Consider the following 21735-nt stretch of genomic DNA (forward strand, 5'->3'; position numbering starts at 1 on the left):
ATGCTTTCATTGCACCCCTGAGGGGACACGTTTACAGCAGCCGGCTGTCATCTTTTGCTGGAAACTGGGTAAAGTCACGTACCCGACTCTTCCAGCAGCAATGTTACGGCCTGGCTAAGCAAGTCTCCGATTGGCTGAGCGGGTAATCAGCTGGGGACGTGACGTTACAGCTAGCAGCGCTGCAGGACACTGGCTGCTGTGAATGGGACCCAGCAGCAGCATAATAAGGTATGAGAAGGGGTGGATTTTCTTGTTTATTATACCCCACCTTCCGATTTTAGTGTTTGTGGGACTTCTTCTTTAATGTAAAGTCTATTTAAGAACCACATCAAAAAATCCACACAGAAAATTACATGCTGATTTTGAATTATTTTTTTTTTTAAAGTTTTTGCTTGTGTGAACATACCCTTATAAAAACAAGATTTCTGTTGACATGCTACAACCACAGTGAGCTGTCTGGATGTATTTGTTACTTTTATCTTATTATCATACCTTTCAACCTTCAGCAATGCTCTCCAAACCCGAACGCTCGCCATTAGACTCAGAAGTTGGCAGAAGTTGGATGTCACCCTAGGGCTGCCAGGAAAGTCTGTGGCTATGTTTACACATAGTATTTCTATCAGTCTTTTTTTAACCAAATCCAGGAGTGGGTTAAAAACACAGAAATTAGACAAATCTGTGGCCTGTTAACTCTCTAGGGCAGCATCCCATTTCTTTAGCCAGTGGGTTGTCGATGATAGGACCTCGACCTGTGGTCAGTATGAACAGATTAAGTTTTATTTTATAACATTTTGTAGCCTCTGACTTCTTGAACTCAACGCTGTCTTCATTTTGTTGCTCCACTTTCTTACCCATTCTTGAGATAGCGATGTTACTATTTGGTTGTGTATCTGCACTTTTCCTTGAGTAGTTAGATTGGGGGGGGGGGGCTGAATCCCACTTTCTCAGAATTCACATTTCATAGTGTTGAAATCAAGATGCCCAAGGATGCAAAATTATGTAAAAAAATGTTTTGTTATTATACCTACCACTGGTTCTCTTTAGAGCTTTTACTTCATTTTAATAATTTCTTAAATAAAGGTTACATTTGTTTTGCAGTTTTATCTGTATATAAATTGATACAAATTGTGCCTTTTACATGAAATATTTCTGCAGTCTGGTATAATTTGACCTTGCTTGTTCTCTTTTTTTTTTTTTTTTTGTAATTTTGCTTTCAGCACTATTTTGTTATTAAATTGATTGGAATCAGTAATGTTCTTTATAAAATATACTATTAGTTCATATACTGAAGTATTTCCATTGCTGATACTTTTTCCAAGTATGGCTACAGTATGTTCCCACAATGTTCTTTCTTGTCCATTTAGACCTTTAAGACCTTTTTAGTCCAAAATAACGTCTGTCATTTTGCAGTTTGGTCGCATGTCCGTGCAATAACAGCTGCTACACAAAGCCCCCATACAAAAAAACACGAGTCTACAGACATTTAAGCAAAAATTTGTATTTGATTTTATTCCAAAATTACAATTACAGGATAAAATAGAACAATCAGATAAGATGTGTGTATATGGAGAGAACATAAGCAATGACAACAACGAGAGGTATGGAGTCCCTCCAAACAATATGGTGTCCCACTGTCATACTGTGTAAGGCTGGGTTCACACTATGTATGTGTGTGGCTGTATTTTTTATGCGGCTGTAAATGTGCGGATGAAACTCCGGCCGTGGGAAAAAATAGACATGCGGCTGAAAACATACGGTCATTTACTTGGAAGTCTGGTTCAACTAAAAATAACAAATAAAATCTTAAGAAAGTGATGCAAACACCTCTGGATGCATCTGGGAAAGCAGGGAAACAGTTTACATGCTGTCGTTTGGTTTTTAACCCAGCTGGTTATAAAAATAGGGGGGACCCTATGCGTTTTTTTTTAAATAAATAAATAATTTAAAAAAAACGCATAGGGTCCCCCCTATTTTTATAACCAGCCGGGTTAAAAACCAAACGACAGCAGCCTGGTAACACCAGGGTGGGAAGAGCCATTGGTTTAGGCCCTCCCCAGCCTAAATCTTACCAGCCTGCTGCCGCCCGGTCCAGGAGCGCCAATTTTGACGCTCCGGGACCACTGGCACCCGGCTCTTCCCAGTACCCCTGGTGGCATTGGGTACTGGGGTAATAATAGGGGGTTAGTGTTAGCCATTTTATACCGGCTAACACTAGGCCCCAACTTAGTAATGGATTCCGTCTATTAGACGGCTTCCACTACTAAGTCGATAAAGTAAAGAAATAAAGACAAGACACAAGTTACTAATTTTTTTTTATTCAAATAAAAACACCCCCACACCCCTCATTGACCATTTTATTAAAAAAACAACAAACATCCGCTGGTCATCGACGTAGTCCACGGAATCCGACGTAATCCCCAGGATACCGATATCTGAAAAACAAAAAGGGAGAAACACAAAAAACACACAAACAGGAGCACAACACCCATCATTGTGAGCGGTGTTGTGCTCCTTACAGTATGCAGCATCTTTACAGATCGCTGTTTACAGTCTGGCCCCCAAGGGGTTAAGGGAGGATGTTTTGTATCCCCCTTAACCCCTTGGGGGCCAGACTGATGTCAGACTGCACCCATCCCAGCAAGGAAGGGGTTCAGTGACCCCCCTTCCTTGCTGGGAGGGGTGCAGTGCTGGGGAGGGGGTGGGGAGAGCTTTATACTCACCCCGATGTGTCCTCTTCGCTGGTCCGCAGCACAATGAAGTCACTGTACTGCGGACCGGCTCATTATATGTGCGCTCAGCCGATCAGCCAATCAGCTGAGCGCACATATAATTCTAAATGTTTCTTCTAATAATACTATTGTGATAACATAATTAGAAGAAACATTTGATGTTTTCATTAAAGTAAAGTGATGATTAGTACAGAATGCTCTATTGCCGGGAATATGAATTACCGGCTTATAGAGCTTCCTGTACTAATTAATATTTAATGAATAAAACACATTTTCGTTGAAATAAAATCAGTTTCGTTGTTCAATATTTTAATTCTAACGAATCCATTATTGTGCAATTAAATATACTGTCAAAAAATAAATATATATATAAATATACATTTATTTATATATATATTTATTTTAACAGTATATTTAATTGCACAATGATGGATTCGTTAGAATTAAATTATTGAACAACGAAAGGGACTTTATTACAAAGAAAATGTGTTTTATTAATTTAATATATTAACTATTAGAGGCATCGGCATTCGGCATCGGCATTCGGCATCATTGCCGGCTATTTTTGAAGTACTCCGTACGGACCGCCTGTCAATCCACGGCCGCATTTCCAGCCGCAAACAATGGTCTTGTTCATTTTTACGGGTCCGTTTACAATAGGGCCGTAGATTCAGACATAGTGTGCACTGTGCAGCCGTATATCGTATACTTTCCAGCGTACGCATGAACCACCAAAAATACCGCCGCACAATTACAGCCGCAAATACAGCCGCACAGTTACATAGTCTGAACCTAGCCTAATCATGTAACATTGTGGATTTGAAGTGGAAAATATATATTGAGACTACAGTTTGTCTATTCACTATTCATTTTGTCTAATTTAAGGCTATTTGTGGGGCTTGTGCAATAGATTGTCTAAGTACATAGTTGTATTCACAAGTTCTCTATAGCGTTGTGGCAACCCTGAGTCATACATCATGATGTATGGCTCTTCTTAAATTGTCCAACATGATGTTGTATTTGTGTTATATGTATTTTATGGGATAACTATTTTTTCTCTGCAATAAAAATTATTCTATTTTCTTAAGTATTTTGGCTTATTATTTCCTGAGGTTTTTGTAGGGTATATTTTTTAGGGTGACCTTTTGGTATTGGTATTAGTAGGTTTTTGCATCCTTCAACGTTCTTATATAGCGTTTATTAACATCTGCAAGGAGTTTGTATGTTCTCCATGAAGGACATTTACAGAACTTGCGTCCTTGGCGTAAGCCAGGGAGACAGCGCAAATTTGCCACTTCTCCCTGTTGGTTTAGATTTGTTTTGCAGGGCAGGCTGGGTTTATTAAAAGGCATACGCCTCTTAGTAAATTTGGTAGGGGGAAAGGGGGCGAGGCTTTATTTAAGACTGGCGTACGAGTATGTCGGTCTTCAAGAAATGTCCCCCATGTGTGTATAGGGGTTTCCAACTGCACCCAAAAAAAAAAAATACAGATAGGGAAATTTAGATTGTGGGGGCATAGACCAAATTGACAAATCTCTGTGGAATCAGTTGGGGCTATAAAAGGAAAGACATATACTATATACCATCAATATTCCATTGTTAGAATGCTTCCCTCATTTTTACATGTTTGAATATAACACTAAGTACAGCGTGATTGTGATGGTTGGTAGTTTTCTTTCCCTCTTGGGCTAGTAATATTATAGCTTATAGTGGAACTGAAAGTCTTTGCTCTATAATTACTAGTAGATAAATTGTTATTGCCTGAGCCAAGGTATGCAGAAATGGAAGATTGCAGAAAAAAACTAAAATAACTGTCTGGGCTGGGGTATGTTAAATGAGCTGCTGATGCTTCTGCCTATTCCCATGTACAGATTGTTCAAACTGTGCTGTAAAGCAAATCCTCTCATGCTGTACAGATGTTTTTTTTTTCAATAAGGAATGACTTAAAGGGAAACTGTCACCATGAAAATATTGTGCAGAGATTAATGTATAAAATATTTAGTATAACTTGTATATTATTGATTCAATGTTTTCCTTAAAGGGGTTGGTCACTAATAGGACATATATAGCCATAATATGATAACTCACTTACAGCTTGTGGGACTGTTAGCCCCGACTCTGCATAATATGAAGCTCCACCCCCTCTAATCCGCCAGATATTTTTGGCTATTTGCATACAGTAACGTAAGTCATTGTAAAGAACATTGTATATTATTTGGTGAACTTTTGTTTATTTAAAAAAAGAAAAAAAAAAAGAAGCACATAGTTGTCTGCTTTTTGTATACACTTAGGCTATGTTCACATTACGTAAAAGTACTTTTCACGTTGTGTAACACTGCCTCTGCTTCTATGGGATCCCCGCCGGAGCGTACACACATCGTATACGCTCTGGCCGGGATCCTGTGCTGCCACAATTCAATGAATTGAGGCCGTAGGAAACTCTTGTCAGTTCACACAATGAAGCGAGTGGCTCCGGCCGCTTGCTTCATTGTGAGCTGCGGGAGGTTCTGATGCGGGCACGCACTGATGCCCCCGCATAAGAACACTGCGGCCGGTCTAATACGTTGTGTGAACATAGCCTTAAAGGGGAACTCCAGGTAAAGGTAAAAAAAAAATAATAAATTAGAAGAAGAAGAAGCGTATAGCATTGCTTATCCGTTTTTCCCAGTTTTGAAACTACATCTGCTTTGAGGGTCTTTGTTCTGTATTGTGTGGCTGTACTTCCTGGTTGAGCAGTTGTACACAGTAATACAAGAATGCATTGCTTTTCCTCAGCTGTTCACAGTCCCCCACCCTGCTCATTCCTGCCCAAAACTGTTGCAGAACATCTAGGCTGTGTTCACACATTGAAGTTTCATTGTGTTACTGAATTAATTGCAGTACTTTATCATTTCATTGTGTTCCCACCCACACTGTTACTACCTGTAATGCCAATATTGATATAAAGTAAAGAAATTTTTTAATTAATTTTTTTTTCTTTACATCTCCACGCTCATGTTATTATGAAGCATCTTTTATCTTTGAAGTTGAGCCGCACAATAAGGACCTAATCCGATATCTTACATGGGATACACTGTGTATGCCTGGTTTTTTTCTCCAGGTGGGATTGGCAGTGCCGGCTCTGATCCTCTCTGCCGTTTAGCATCATTTAATTGTGTTACTGCATGATTTTTGTGAAGACGCTGCAGTACTGCAATTAAACTTCAACATGTGTGAACATAGCCCTAATTTAACTGCAGAGTTTTGCACAATCAGTGAAGTTGCAGCAGCTGCTTCTGTCACTCCTTGTCTGCTTAGATTTAGACTAGAGGCTAAAGAGGCTGGTTAAAGATGGTGAATCACTCAGGGGATTGGGGGATCCAGCCAAGCCTCCTGTGACATCACGCCCTGCCCCCTGTCTGCATCATCAGCCTGATCTCAGCAAACACACACAATGTGAGACAGAGGCATGGAATATTTGTCTCCTAAGGTGGGAGAGCAGTGGGAGCAGGAGACAATGTGGATTTGCACAGAGGCCAGTTTTCTTCACTTCCTGGATTTCAATCAGCGACCAGTGTGGCAGAACCGTGCAGATATGGTAATACATTATATAGACACATCTGTATAACTTGTAATGTAAATTTTCCTTATGTGGAGTTTAAATTAACAATTATATTGATATATACTAGCCTGATTGATGCTATTCATTTGGCATCCTGTGGGTGATTATGTGTATGGGTTTGTATGCCTCTAACATATATACCAGGCTCTTCTTCAGTGCGTGCCACAATGATTAGCCTCTAATGGCAATGTTAATAGAGCCTTTTATGATATATATATATATATATATATATATATATATATGAGAGAGAGAGAGAGACAGAGAGAGAGAGTTTAATTCATTAAGCACAAATGGAACATTAAGTTACACAGTACACTAGTCATAAATAATGTTTTATATTGCAATGGGGAAGATAGGAATCAGCTCGGGCAGCACCGCAATATCCGAGTCAGTACCTGATTTGAGATGTTGATGTGTCTGAAATATGCTGAAGTATTGAATAGTAGCAGTGGGGAACACATCCATCGCTCATTCACCCCCCCCCCCCCCCCCAAATCTGTTGATCACACAATGATGGCGTATTCTTGTATTTTAGCACCATTGTCCTTGTAGGTCAACCCATTGTCCTGTATGTAGCAGAACATACAAGAAAACATAAATTGTACAGGTAGTTGAAGAAAATCTAAGCACATTTTATATGGAAAAAACTGTAGCATGGTAAACAAAAGTAAGAAATAAAAATGCCTTTTAAAGGTGTCCATAAGCTATAATGCTAATGCTTTTCATACTATAACTTGTGGTGTTTTATTTCATTTGATTCTGTATTCATAACTTTGTGATAAATATGTTTTTCGATGAAAAATCCCCCAGTGTAATGTCAGCATTTTATCTTCCTTCCTTTTCTGCTGTCTGTTATGATCCGCTGTTCAGCCTTGCGTTCTATTGTTTGCCTCTGGCTTACATGGAGTTACCAAGCTAGAAGAGGAAGGGCAGCCATAACAATTGGAAACATGGAGGGGTTCATTTCATGTGACCAGTTGGAAATGCATAGGTGTTTTGTTGTTATAGTAGAAATGCACTGTGAGGTATCCAACATGTACTAATTTTTAGCACCAGGCTTGGGGTCACCGGTACACAGGAAGTGACTGTCTGTCTCTCTATTTTGTACTTGATCTTTCTCTTCTAAATCTGCTTGACTCAAGGATTCACAGATTTCCTTTTTTTTATTTTTTCTCAAATAAAATACATGTTCTTTACAACATGCATCCGTTTTCGTACCCTCCTCTCCCCCCCCCCCCCCCGGGTCATGGTGAAGGCGTACAAAAAAAAGATTGGTCTCTTCCAATGTTTAGAGGATTGTCCTATTCCATTCCCCTCCAACATTTCCAAATAGTTCTGAATCTCTTAGAAGCCTTTTAGAACCCCTGGAGGCTAGATTTACATAATTCTTGATCCTATTCACACCTAGTTACACCATTCTACAAATGACGGAGGCTGAGTATCTATCTAATGTCTTGCAGTCAACACCTTAGCACAACAAAAAAATTTAATCAGTAAGGCTCCTCCCTCATTATCATAGATCAGACCTCCCAGAACTGATAGGTGCAGACCTTTTTTTTAAAACCTTGGCATGTTTAATTAGTTTGGCCCAGACCTCCCTCAAGCATGGGCAGAACCATACCAGATGGGGAAGGTCCGTCCTCTCTTCTCCACATTTTTTTGCAACCCACCATCTTTGTATCCTATTATCCAGAGACATTTCTAGGTGTATAATAGAGCCAGTGAAAAATCTTAAAGTGACATACTATTCGAGCCCTGACTTAAATTAGTTATGCTCAACATCCAAGTCTTATCTGGAATCTGACATAAAGCTTGCTCCCATCTTTTACCAGTAACCTTCAAAGGAGAAGTCCGACGAAAATTTTTATTGAAACATTGTATTACCCCCCCAAAAGTTGTACAAATCCCCAATATACACTTATTACAGGAAATGCACATTAAGTGCTTTTTCCCTGCACTTACTACTGCATCAAGGTTTCACTGCCTGGATAACATGGTGATGTCACTTCCTGGATAACATGGTGATGTCATGACCCGACTCGCAGAGCTTTAAAGCAGCTGTGGCTGCTGGAGATGATGGCAGGGGGACACTAAGGGACACAGGGCACTGGAGGGACACTCAGCATCCCTCTGCCATCATCCTCTCCAGCAGCCACAGCCCGCACAGCTCTGGGAGTCGGGTCGTAACATCACCATGTTATCCAGGAAGTGCCATCACCATTTTATCCAGGAAGTGACATCATGATTTTATTCAGGAAGTGAAGCCTTGATGCAGTAGTAAGTGCAGGGAAAAAAAGCACTTTATAAGCATTTCTTATAATAAGTGTATATTGGTGATTTGTATAACTTTTGGGGGGGCAATACAATACTTAGCCGGACTTGTCCTTTAATAAAATGTTCCAAAAGTGAAGGACTTAGCATCTAATTTCCCTTTTCTCAAGCTCTCACTTGTGTGCTAAGGCCAATAGCACTGAAATCCATTTGACCTAGCAATATGTTTTTGCAGTGTAAAAAGACCCCACAGTGCCTAGAGCAAACCCACTAAGTACTTTAGTTTCTGCCACCCCATTCTTGCCTACACCTTCAATATTTAGTGTAGAGTATCAATAAGGCATAGTATGAGGGCCACTGACTTCTATTAGGCTGGGTTAACACTACGTATATTTCAGTCAGTATTGTGGTCCTCATATTGCAACCAAAACCAGGAGTGGATTAAAAACACAGAAAGGATCTCTTCACACAATGTTGAAATTGAGTGGATGGCCGTCATTTAATGGCAAATATTTGCTGTTATTTTAGAACAACGACTGTTATATTGAAATAATGGCCGTTATTTACTGTTATATGGCGGCCATCCACTCAATTTCAACATTGTGTGAACAGATCCTTTCTGTGTTTTTAATCCACTCCTGGTTTTGGTTGCAATATGAGGACCACAATACTGTCTGAAATATACGTAGTGTGAACCCAGCCTTAAGGAGTAATTTACCATTTCAATTTTACACTACTTTATGCAATCATCCAGACATTCAGCATTACTTTCTTGCAGGATTAACCCGTATTATTTTTCATTTCCCTGTAATGAAAGGTGTTAAAACTGATGAAACCTCTCTAATTCCCGTTGTGGCATCTTCCAGCTGTTGCTGCAGTAGTATCCTAAGTGTAATGGATCTTTTGACAGTCACTGGTTGCTTACTCTTCACTTTGCAGCTGTTGCTTGTCCTTGGTTATTCAGCGTATGTACACACAACACATCAGTCATCGGTGATTAAACAATTCCCCAGTGTTTGTCTCCATATATTTGTTACATTTAAATGTTGTCATTTTATAGGTAGCATTTGTTTACACATGACAATCCATTAATCTATAAAGGTTACGTATTCACTAGTTATTGATGTTTTCAGAGTAACAGGAGCAGGAAATGTGATTCTTCTTTCCAGGAATCTGCCTCGGTATTAGTATACGAAATACAACTTAATGAGTATATCATTACATAGAAAGTCCATTTTCCTAGAATGCTAGGGAAATACATTGACTTATAAACTTTCACTTGACCAACTGGTATTACTACTGTAGTAGTTATAAGAAGATAGATACAGTAATGCCTTTCTTCTTCTGTGAATTGTGGAAAGGGTAGATTTTGCTCAGGTTTATGGTCACAGCCCTGAAATTTCTTACATGTACAGTAGTCTCTTGTGAATACCCTGTTACCCCGAAAATAAGACAATGTCTTATATTAATTTTTGCTCCCAAAGATGCGCTATGTCTTATTTTCAGGGGATGTTTTATTTTTCCATAAAGAAGAATTAACACTTATTGTTGAACAAAAAGAAATAAACATTTCTTATATACTGCATAGTAGTTGTCATCACAAACCATCATAACCAGACAAAACCAATCCCTACCCCATTGAATGAACCATAATGAATGATGATGTCCGGAACTCTTAAAGGGGTAGTGCAGCGGTAAAGAATTATTCACAGAATAACACACATTACAAAGTTATACAACTTTGTAATGTATGTTATGTCTGTGAATGGCCGCTCAGCCGCGATTGGCTGAGCACAGTTATGCTCAGCCAATCACGGCTGAGCATCGGATGACGCTGCAGAGGGCGGCCGGCATTCGGGAGAGTCGGAGCTGTTCGCCGCCCGCCCAAAGAAGACGTCACTGACTGAAGATCGGAGATGAGTCGGCACGTGACAGGTATGTATAGCGCACCACACTTACGGGTACAGGGGAGGGGGTGGTGGGACACGGGGAAGGGGGCGATTCACAGACATAACATACATTACAAAGTTGTATAACTTTGTAATGTGTGTTATTCTGTGAATAATTCTTTACCGCCGCACATCGTCTTTATGGACCGAGCACAGAACGTGGGAATAAGGCTATACAGTTGACTAAAATCATGATAATTTCAAGTGGAACATTTACTGACCTCGAAGCCTTAACTTATGGTCAAGGCAGTCCTGGTGAAAGCTCATGACACTGACCTCCTCAAAAGATGCTGCCCAGCATAAAGCCTTAATTTATCAACACTAAACATTCATTGAATCTGGAATATGCATCTAGTTACACATCTAAATGAAAAGGAATTTGTAATAGAAGAAAAGTAAAATTGTGTTGTAAATTGAATTATTTATTTTACTCTCAATAACAATAAAGGAACAATAAGCAGATCACTAACTGTCTTCCTTCTGGGACCCCAAAAAACAGCTGTAGTATCAGGGGAAATCTAGTCATCTGTGTTTTGCAAATGAGTTTAGGTCCTATTGAGTGAGAGAGAGTCTCTGTAACCGTTCTCCACTCTGGCCAAGAGATGAGGAGCGGGAATCAAAAGCTTAGACTTCCCTAATACAGTGAATGAACATGGGTTTTCTAAACTGGGCAAACTTTTCAAATGACACATTTCAGGTGTATTAAAATGGACTTTCAAGAAGTTTGCTTTTTTTACCTGTATTAAATAACCATCTAAACAGATTGAAGAGATCAAAGTGGCAGAGGCACATTCATTTTTTAACAGGCAGTCTGTACAATTGAATGTTTTCATAATGCTTAATTTTAGAAAGATTAGGCTAGGTTCACACTGCGTTTTTGCAATCCGTTTTTGCATTTGTGTGCATCCGTTTTGATCCGTTTTTCCATTGACTCTTATTGTAAAAAAAAAAAAAAAAGGATCAAAACAGACACAAGAGAAGTGTCAGCTACGTTTTTGTGTCCGAAAAAAAAAAACGGATCCGTTTTGATCCGTTTTTTTTACAATGGAAGTCAACGGAAAAACGGATCAAAACGGATGCACACAAATGCATCACTTTTTTTCATCCGTCTTTTGCAAAAAACGGATGAAAAAAACGGATTGCAAAAACGCAGTGTGAACCTAGCCTTACATATATGTGTTGCACTCCAAGGCTGAGTTCCCATTACGTACTGACAAACAACGGCGTTGTTCTAAAACTACGGCCGGAATTAATGTTCATGATCATCAATTCCGACCGGAGTTTTGCAACAACGACCGTGGTTTAGCGTTAAAAAACGTCCATTCACTAAAGAATGTGGAGACAGAGGAGTGAGTGAAAATTACCTTTGATCCATCACTTTTTATTCAGTAAATAACTACAAATATATGAAATTTTCCACCTACTTAAAATATTCTATTTAATTTAAAGTGAGTAGATAAATAGTGCACTGTGCAGGAGCCATATAGTATACGTCAAGAGCAGGATCAGATCATGTCAAAACAAAGCAAAGGTTATATTTGGAAAGGTTTCCCGATTTTGTTCTGACAGTACCTCGGCACCATATCACATAATACAGTTGTCTAGAAGCATGACAGAATTAGCAATAGTAACATAGTAACATAGTTAATAAGGTTGAAAGAAGACTGGAGTCCATCAGGTTCAAGCTAGTCCATCAGGTGATCGGTATTTCAGTATTCTATATAAAACGCTATCACTTTATCTTTTATATATTCCATATTACCTGCATATCATCACACCTGTATGATATTTTTCTATATTAAAAACTGAAATGATTTCTATAGTAAAATAAAATGTTCTTTATAGTTTTTGCTGTTTTTTTCTTGCGCAGATTTTTTTTCTTATTTATTACTAGCTAACTGAAAGCACATGGTTTCATAGGTAGTCAAATTGCAATATATATGGTCAGCTGAAAGGAGCACTGCATTGCAGATAAAAACAAAGTCATCAAAAAAAGAACAAGTAATAACATTTATCAGATTCTGTTCCATACAAATAGCCTGTTCTGCAAAAGGATGCAATATGCAGTGTTACAAGATGGACAGAACCTTATTTGTAGAAAAGGCTTTTATCTAGAAAACCCCTGTCAAATCAGCAACTTATCTTTAATATTTTCAATACTGCTGAGATATTGAATTAAAAAATAACTTATTTATTATAGTAGTTATATTTTTGCACATAGGTATAGCCATAAAAAACAGTAAAGTAGGAATCAGAGTTGAAATCTACAGAATCACCAACTATGCTTTCCATTTTTATTATGTTTATAAACATTTTTTATTTATTTTCTATTAGGAGTCAGTGGCAGATCTAGGCAAGTCTATAGACATACATCTAGAGCAGGGGTTGAGACCTTTAGTCAAGTAGACTGGTGCACAACCTGCTGCCCTTCAGCTATTGCAGAATTACAATTCCCATCATGCCTGGACAGCCTAAGGCTACATGCACATGTCCGTTTTGTCCCCAATTGCGGAACAGAACATAGGACCAATGTTACATTACATTGTACGGGGCAGTGATCCGTGGCACTAAAAATATAGAGCCTACTGTAACGTGGACCAAAATTTGCATCACGGACCACTATGCTAATGAAGTGGCAAGGTAGTGCGGCACAAGCACTAAAGATGCACATTTGCAGTGTGGACCACAGCTGCGGCCTGCACTACGGATTTGTGAATGTAGCCATAGGTTTTGCCCCACTGGCCTACTAGATGCACATATTCCTCTTTAAGGCACCGCTGCCTACAAACTGTCCCCGATGCCTGAAAGGTCCTTGCAGTGCCACACCTGTTAAAAATCTACTTACAACAGCACTCCCAACGCAAGCAGCATGTAATGCTGCGTTTACACGGAACGATTATCGCTCGAATTTTAGCAATAATGATCGCATTTGAGCAATAATCGTTCCGTGTAAACACAGCAAACGATCAAGCGATGAGCGAAAAATCGTTCATTTTGATCTTTCAACATGTTCTTAAATCGTCATTCGCTAAAAATTCGCAGATCGTTTTGTGTAAACAGTCTTTCACCGATTTACCCTATGTAAAAGATGGGCTTAAGCGATCTTAAAAACGATCGCATTAACGAATTTTCTTACGAATTTTCTTACGATTTTTCTAACGATTTATTCGTCTAAACGCTGATCGTTATAAATACCAAATTGTTGCTTCAAAATCGTTAAACAATCGATTGGGCGAATTATCTCTCCGTGTAAACGTAACATAATGGTGCGTTTACACAGAAAGATTATCTGACAGATTATCTGCCAAAGATTCGAAGCCAAAGCCAGGAGTGGATTTGAAAAGAGGAGAAATCTCAGGCTTTCTTTATGACCTTATCTCTCTTTTTAGTCCGTTCCTGGTTTTGGCTTCAAATCTTTGGCAGATAATCTGTCAGATAATCTTTCTGTGTAAACGCACCATTATGCTACGTTTACACGGAACGATTATCGGGCGAATTTTCGCGATAACGATCGAATTCGAACGATAATCGTACGTGTAAAAGCGGCGAACGATCGATAAATCGTTCATTTTTATCTTTTAACATGTTCTTAAATCGTCGTTCGCAAAAAATTCGCCGATCGTTCCGTGTAAAAAATCGTTCACTGATTTTACCTATGTGTGAGATAGGCTTAAGCGATCGCAAAACAAATTTTCTGTACGATATATCGTTCCATCTAAACGCTGATCGTTATAAAATAAAAATCGTTACTTCGAAATCGTTAATCGTAAGATCGGGCCAATAATCGCCTCGTGTAAACTTAGCATTAGTCTTGTAAGTTTGTGTCTACTTCTACATTGCTAGTCAGGAGGAATTAGCATATGGCACTAAGTACAAAATTACAGGGACCTTGTCCATACAGGCATGAAACTATCAGTCAGATATGGAGGGCAGTTTGTGGGCCAGAGGGACCTTGCAGATTCCCTTTACGTTACAATTGACCTTTTATTATTGGGTGAATCAGCTATTATTTGATGTACTATATTCAGTGACAATGGTCTGTCAATAAAGCATACCTTGCCTATTTTATTGTCTGCCATGTATAGCTGGCCAGTAGTCTTTATTTACAGTAATGAATAAAGGGCTTATCCAGGATCAGGACAGTCACTTACTTGAAGAAAAAAAAAACAGCACTACCCCTGTCCTGCTTGTGCGTGTTATTAAAATTTAGCACCATTCACATCAATCAAACAAAGCTGCAAAACCACACCCAAACTGAGGACAAGTGTGGTGCTGTTTCTGGAAGAAAGCTGCCATGTTTTTCTATGCCTGGCTAACCTCTTTTAAATGCTATTTTCACGAAACATTGCTTCTTTAATTGCTGTATGTGAGTAGTAGACATTCAGTCATCCACTGTAACATTTACTCAAGCCTGAGCATATTGCTTCACACTTTCTGACCTAAATAGTCAGCAGGGATTATATGGCAAGCATCACTCTGTTTGTACTCTTAGAATTTCACATTTGACACTCAGTGGAGTCTGCTGGAACCCTGGCAGAAAGGCTGAAGTGAAGGAGGACACACAGACATAGATTTAAAAATCAATGAAGCATGGAAGTAGAATGCATACAAACCTCCTCTCATTAATCTTGTCTCATGGAGCGCCGTGTTGCAGTTCATTGTTAGAGATGGTGGTTGATGGTTTGATTGCTGATGTGTTAGATTTGGAACTAATGCAGAGCAAGAACACTTTGATGCCGCGCTCATTAATTCTTCTAGAAGGGATTTGTGCGGTTTTCTTATAGAAATTCTGTCAATTAATTAAAATGTGAAACCACAAACTGCCAGAAAGCACCATACTAGCTAGATGTAAAATAGTCACCAGGTCTCTGTGCAGTAACTGTAGCATAATACGTGCAACATTGTTAACTTTATTCAGACCATAATTATGTGTCTTATATTTTAATATCTTGCCTGCTTTCAGTTGTTCATGTTTCTTATATAAATGCACATTACTTATACCACTGCAAAGCTGCATTTTGTTTGGGTGGTAATCACCCCTCATCAACAAGACAGAGTGCCAATAATTGTATTGCCCTCTAGAATTTATGAATTTATAGGAAAATATCTCTCTAATATAAAAAATAAAAATAACATATTTGGTAATGCTGCTTGCAGAAATGTCAGAACTATTAAAGAGGCACTTTCTTCCCGTACAATGCACATTAACCACCACTATAGCCAAAATGTCAAATCTGCTTTTAGTTACATGACGCATCAGTACAGCATCCCATGGGCAGCTAGATCCACCACCATCTCTGCCTGCTGAGAGGAAAGTATAGTTATCCTTATCTCTGTATTCTCCTAAATAAACAATGGCACCGTGAGTATTCAGACAGGAGGCCAAACTGGTATCACCTCCATTATAACTGTGTAAGAGTTGTATAATCAACATCAGGACAGTACCGTCCATGCTGCTTTATACATCATAAAAAGTTTTACCACCTAAGATGGTATCCTCATAGAGCAGGAGAAGGGAACCTTGGCTCTCTGGCTGTTGCAAAACTACAACTTCCATCATGCTTGGACAGACCAAGCTTTAGCTTGGGAGTTGTAGTTTTGCACCAGCTTGAGAGCCAAGGTTCCCTATCCCTGCCATAGAGAGTACAGAAACATGTACTTTCCAGAGGGTCACCATGAGATCTCATGGCATCACAAGCTGTCTCCCGGTTCTCCTCCCGGATATATCCCCTCATCACAGCAGGTCTCAGCAGTGTGACCCACCGTGATCAATAACTGATGACATGTCAAAAGTTATTTTTCATGACAGGTCCTCTTTAAAGGATAATGTTACTGATCCTGTAAAGGGAATGCCACAAACCCGAATAAACAGACAAATAGTAGAATTGATGGTTTTTGGTCACATATGCTATAGCATACAGTACAAAATAGAATAAACCAGATCTATTACATCTTTCATGGATTAAAAAGAGGAACCAATTATAGCCGAATGCCACAAAACCCAAGACCTATCTTTACATCTGGGGGCATGGTTTAAGTATATCACGTTTCTGGTCAGAGCTCATAACCTTCATTGATAACTCTCATGCTTTTTTTTCGGATATCTGCCTTAGGCTGGGTTCACACTGCGTTTTTAGCATACGTTTAACGGATCCGTTTTTTTTTAATGGACAAAAAAAATAGTGTCAGTCAGCAACGTTTTTGTGTCCATAAAAAAAAAACGGATCTGTTTTGATCGTTTTTTTTTTATAATGGAAGTCAATGGAAAACGGATCAAAACGGATGCACAAAAAAATGGATGAAAAAAATGGATTGCAAAAACGCAGTGTGAACCCAGCCTTACTTCTACGCCTATAGCTAAAATAAAAGACTATTTTACATTGTTGCTACAGCAGCCAAGACTCTGATCCCTGTGAACTGGAATCAAATGAATCGTCTTTCAGTTACACATTTCCTTTAAAACCACAGCTTTCATAAGGAGGAACTATTATCTCGGTAGTCTCAGACACCACAAATTTCAAAACTTTTTGTGTCCTTGGAAAGTCTCTTGCGCCACTAAGTTGTTTTTTTTTACTGAAACGTATAGCTTGATGTGTTATATGTATGCTTTTTGGGTCTGGACCATTTATACCTACTCCATACCTTCCTATTTTGTCATTGTTACATTGTTTCCTCTTTCTCCTGCACCTTGTGTCTTTACTTTATTCTTACATTACAAAAGAATTGTAGACAAGTAGCTTGAAAATGTTTTTTTTTTTTTTTTGCATAAACAAATGAATCACCTAAAAGTCAAAGGTGACATACTTGGTAATGTTGTATAATTTACACAACTTCCACTGAGTATGATTCCGGGATCTGTTTAGTCCTCTGGCCACAAGTCAAAACTGTAGAAAGTCAGCCAATTCCAGGAAGAATTGACGTGACTCAGATCTTTCTCGGGAAGGTTTTATGATTTCCACAGAACTTATTTGCCTCAATATCTTTTTAATGTTGTTATAGAGCTATTGCTAAACTTTATATTACCACGGGGAACACAATCCTTCTTCACATATAACAGTCTATGCTAGGTGCCCTGAATTGTTACTAAAACATACTAGCAAACCAGCATTGCTGAACAGCATCACTTCCTTTGGCATCCTCTCCGGCTATTATATACTGTACTGAGGCATATGATAATTTGTTCCACCTGTAGCTGAAAATCCTTTTTTCCACCATTAAACATAGTGTGACATTTGAGGTCTTTGGGGGCAATTTATTAAAGCTGCTTGTGAAACTTTGCACCTTTTTCGATGGTTCTGCATTGCAATGTCAAGAGGGCAGGCATGGGACGCGGCATGCCATGACGAAAACGCAAGTGGACCCACTTCATTGTATATAAGGGACATTTCCAAGCTGAAAAAAAAAGGTTTTATACTGTTGAAAAGAAAAGTTGCATACTTTAATTTTCTATAATATAATGTTTCTTTTAGAACTAAAAGCTGAACACAAAATGTAAAACCAGTCCTCTGTCTGTAACATATTTTCTAGCTGGCACTACTTTTTATGGCAGGAAACATTGTATTGGCATCCACTAAACCAAAATTCATTGACCAGACTTCTAGATTTTCATGTGTGATTTGATAATGATTGTGCTAGTACTAAGTTCCTGTATGTTTTACATCACTTCAGCCAAGTGTGTTAGATGAACTTATGTAGTCTACTGCAGGGGTAGAAAAATCCGGGGAACCATATAGCCAACGTGGCTATAAATATGCTACAAATATCTCTTCAGGTTATCCTCTATCGATCAACAGTGTGGCCCACTGTTATCCTCTAACCATGTCTGTGGAAGTTGTTTCTGACTTTTCTGACTTCCAGTACTGGATTCCAGCAGTACTAAACTTTGCCATGTTGTCTTGGCAAAAATGCTTTGTAATGTATGGGAATGCACCTTAAGGCCTGGTTCACACACTCTAAAACATTGGCCATTCTGTGTGAAATGGAGAGAAGAGTGCAGCTGCACCTCACACCTATGGCTGATACTAAAGCCGCTAAGCTACTTTAAAAACAAACACCAGGAATTAGGTTTACAATTTGATCAAACCATACTGCCCCGTGTACCCCGTGCAGGTATCCTGGTTCACACGGGTCCCTACGCGAACTCTGTACCGTGTCAGTCAGTGACTGCCTCCCCCGCAAGGCATGCACATGCTGGGAAGTGAGGCCATGGAATGGCCCTACAACCCCACTGTCACAGGACCAAACCCAAAATGCCCCACACAGGCCCTGCCGGCACCGCCGGCGGAGAACGCTGCCCCCAAATGACACAAGTATGAATATGGTATTACACTCACCTAGATAGCACTCGTGCTTTGTAAGACCCATGTGATCCAAATTAGCAGGAAGCACCTGTGTACATAAGGGGAGGATCTCCTAGTATTCTCCCATTCTACCTGCAGAGGAATGGAGAGAGAGGTAATAGCTTGTTCACACTTGTGTTGCTTGGCGTCCACTTTTTCCGCCTGTGGGGTCTGGGGGGGGCCTTTTAGGGTCTGGTCCTGTGACAATGGGGTTGCAGGGACATTCCATGGCCCCCCTTCTCTGCTTGCGCACGTTTTGCGGGGATTGTGGTCGCTGACCGGCACAGTGATGTTTTTTGGTTAGGGACTCATGTGTATCAGAAGACCTGCACGTGGTACATGAGGCAATATGGTTTGGCCAAATTATATACTGACTTCTGATGTTGGTTTTAAATGTAGCTGAATAAGCTTTCGTGTCAGCCATGGGTGCGATGTGCAGCCATTTCTGTCTTTTTGGATTGGCCATTCTGTGACCCGGCCGCGTCACAGAACGGCTGTCAGTGAAGTTTACTGGATAAACTTAATTTCTATTGAATTGGAAAGCGGGCACATCCGTGTGCCCCCGCATCCCAATTCACCATTGCACACAATGGAAAGTGCGGCCGGGGCTGCACTCTCCATTGTGTGCACTGTTAGGGTTGTGCGGCCTCTATTCAGTTTTTCGCTGTGGTCAATAGGGATCCCGGGATCTCTCTCTTCTGCTGTAATACAGTGGCATACCTTCGGACTGCAGGTCGTCCAGCATGCAACCAGCATTATTTGTGTGATGTAATAGAGACTTGGTTATCAGTTGCGCTAGAGAACGTGGAACTTGGTGCTACAGTCAAAAGTGATACAGGTGGCAGCGAGTTGGGAACGAGGAGCAAACGAGTGCTGACAGCGCTCATTTGCTCCTCTATGTCAACCCGTGTAATAGGGGCTTTAGGCGAATACACAGGCTTATGTAAACAATAAGTTATGTTAATGTAAACAATAAGTTATGTAAACATTCCATCCTATCAAAATAAACACAATATACATAAATAAGTGTAATTTTTTTTTTCTATTATAGGAATACCTGATGAACGAAAGACATAGGAAACTACATAGTTGAAGGAGGAGGAGGGGATTACCTGATAGAACACAAGTAAGACAATATCTCTATACACTGGTTTTATTATAGTTGTGGTGTGAAATAAAAATCTGGTGAACAAAATGAACAACATAACAGAGTTGGACAGCTGCAGAACAATTATATATTTTTTTAAAATGAGGTTTAAAACACTGCTATATTGAACAGATTCTGCTCTACACATGGCAGTCTCTTCATTAGGAAACAAAATGTATACAAATTTGGTGTTTGTTTTTTATTCATTTTTTATTTTAGAGACTCACAGACTCACTTTTCTAAGCACAACTTATCCTAAACTGTAGAATAGATCTATATCTATGCATATATTCAGGACATACCAGTTGCCGGTAGCATGCATTATCCTACTACCCTGTCTTCTTTTTATTGCTCTGGATCAGTTATTTTATCTGTCAGCACTAGAAGAGCCCAGTCATTTCTTGCATCTCTCTCTAGTACCTTGCTCTTGTCCTAGTTCCATAGACCATTCTTGGTCCATCTTTGTGTTATACTGGTATTTATATGTAGAAATCGCTACTGTTTTACTCTGTTGGTTCTGTTGCAAGTTTCTGTAATTCAGTTTTCTGCTCAGCCTTGCTTCTCTGAGTCTTTGTGCCTTCTTGTTGTTTCTGCTTGGAAGAGTTAGGGCCCTATTACACTAACAGACATCTGACAGATTATCTGACAGATTTTGCAGCCAAAGCCAGGAATGGACTTTAAAAAGGGAAAGACTGATATTTCTCCACTTTTCAAATCCAGTCCTGGGTTTGGCTGTAAAAGTCTGTCGGATAATCTGTCAGATATCTGTTGGTGTAATAGGGCCCTTAGACCGAGGTTCCCATGGGGACATTGCAGGGACAGTGAGGTTAGTTTCTCTGGTGTTAGGATACAGCTAAGGGGAGTTCTAGGGAAAATTTTATGGGGAGTCCTTGTTATTTGTTCTTGTTTGTCACCTTTGCCATCATAGTCTTCCATTCATTTGTGCCATCATACATTCCATGATCTCCAGTTTCTGTCCTCTATTGATGAGTTGCTATTCTTGTCTTTCTCGCGATATCTTTTTACCGTGGCTACAACTAGGACACAGGACAGGAGAGTGCTGTAGGTGAAGCTCAGTTCTGCCATATAGTGACCAGAGAGCATTGTTACAGACATCATAAAGTCAAACAAATCTGTCCAATACTTTGGCTATATGAACATTTGGGCCTCCACTGTGTGTTTCTTTGTCATGTCATGTGTACTAATGTAAGTTTTATTTATCTAACTTAGTTTTTTTTTTAGTTAGCTGATCGGTGCCAGTGTGGGGATCTTGGTGCTGCTGCCCCCCAGGGTGGCGATATCCCCTCCTGTCTGTGTCTTCGCTCTATTAGAATCAACAGAGTCACATCACAAAGGGGAGGGGATATGGTCACACTGGGGGCGGTGCACAGCAAAAGAACGGCGCATAAAAGACTGCGCCACCGGGATCACGAAGCCAGCACCAATTGGCTAATGTAAAAGAAAAGAAGCGGACTAATGTTCTAGAATCTTATTTTCAACAAACACCATCTTTTTATTTAAACATTTTTCACCATTGAAATATACTGAAATAAAACTGAGATTGAGTTGAATTTCTCATTGAATTTTAGACTCTGGGGCATCTTACCCATATCTTAACCAATCGTCCAGGCTTATTTCAGTTTCATTGACCTATGTTGATGGGTTTCATCATAAAAAGATTACTTTGAATCGTTTTTGC

At 39.5% G+C, this 21735-nt stretch overlaps 1 protein-coding gene across 2 annotated transcripts in view; it reads left to right on the forward strand.

Moving 5' to 3' along the window:
• Window positions 1–21735, forward strand: part of ST6GAL2 (ST6 beta-galactoside alpha-2,6-sialyltransferase 2) — a 98940-nt gene that overhangs the window by 13417 nt on the left and 63788 nt on the right. For both annotated transcript variants that reach the window (XM_069970931.1, XM_069970932.1), the window contains exon 2: window positions 19941–20015. The gene's annotated coding sequence lies outside the window, so the exon portion shown is untranslated. The remainder of the gene's footprint in view (window positions 1–19940; window positions 20016–21735) is intronic.

This window comes from Dendropsophus ebraccatus, chromosome 5 (genome assembly GCF_027789765.1).
Source record: "Dendropsophus ebraccatus isolate aDenEbr1 chromosome 5, aDenEbr1.pat, whole genome shotgun sequence".
NCBI lineage: Eukaryota > Metazoa > Chordata > Amphibia > Anura > Hylidae > Dendropsophus > Dendropsophus ebraccatus.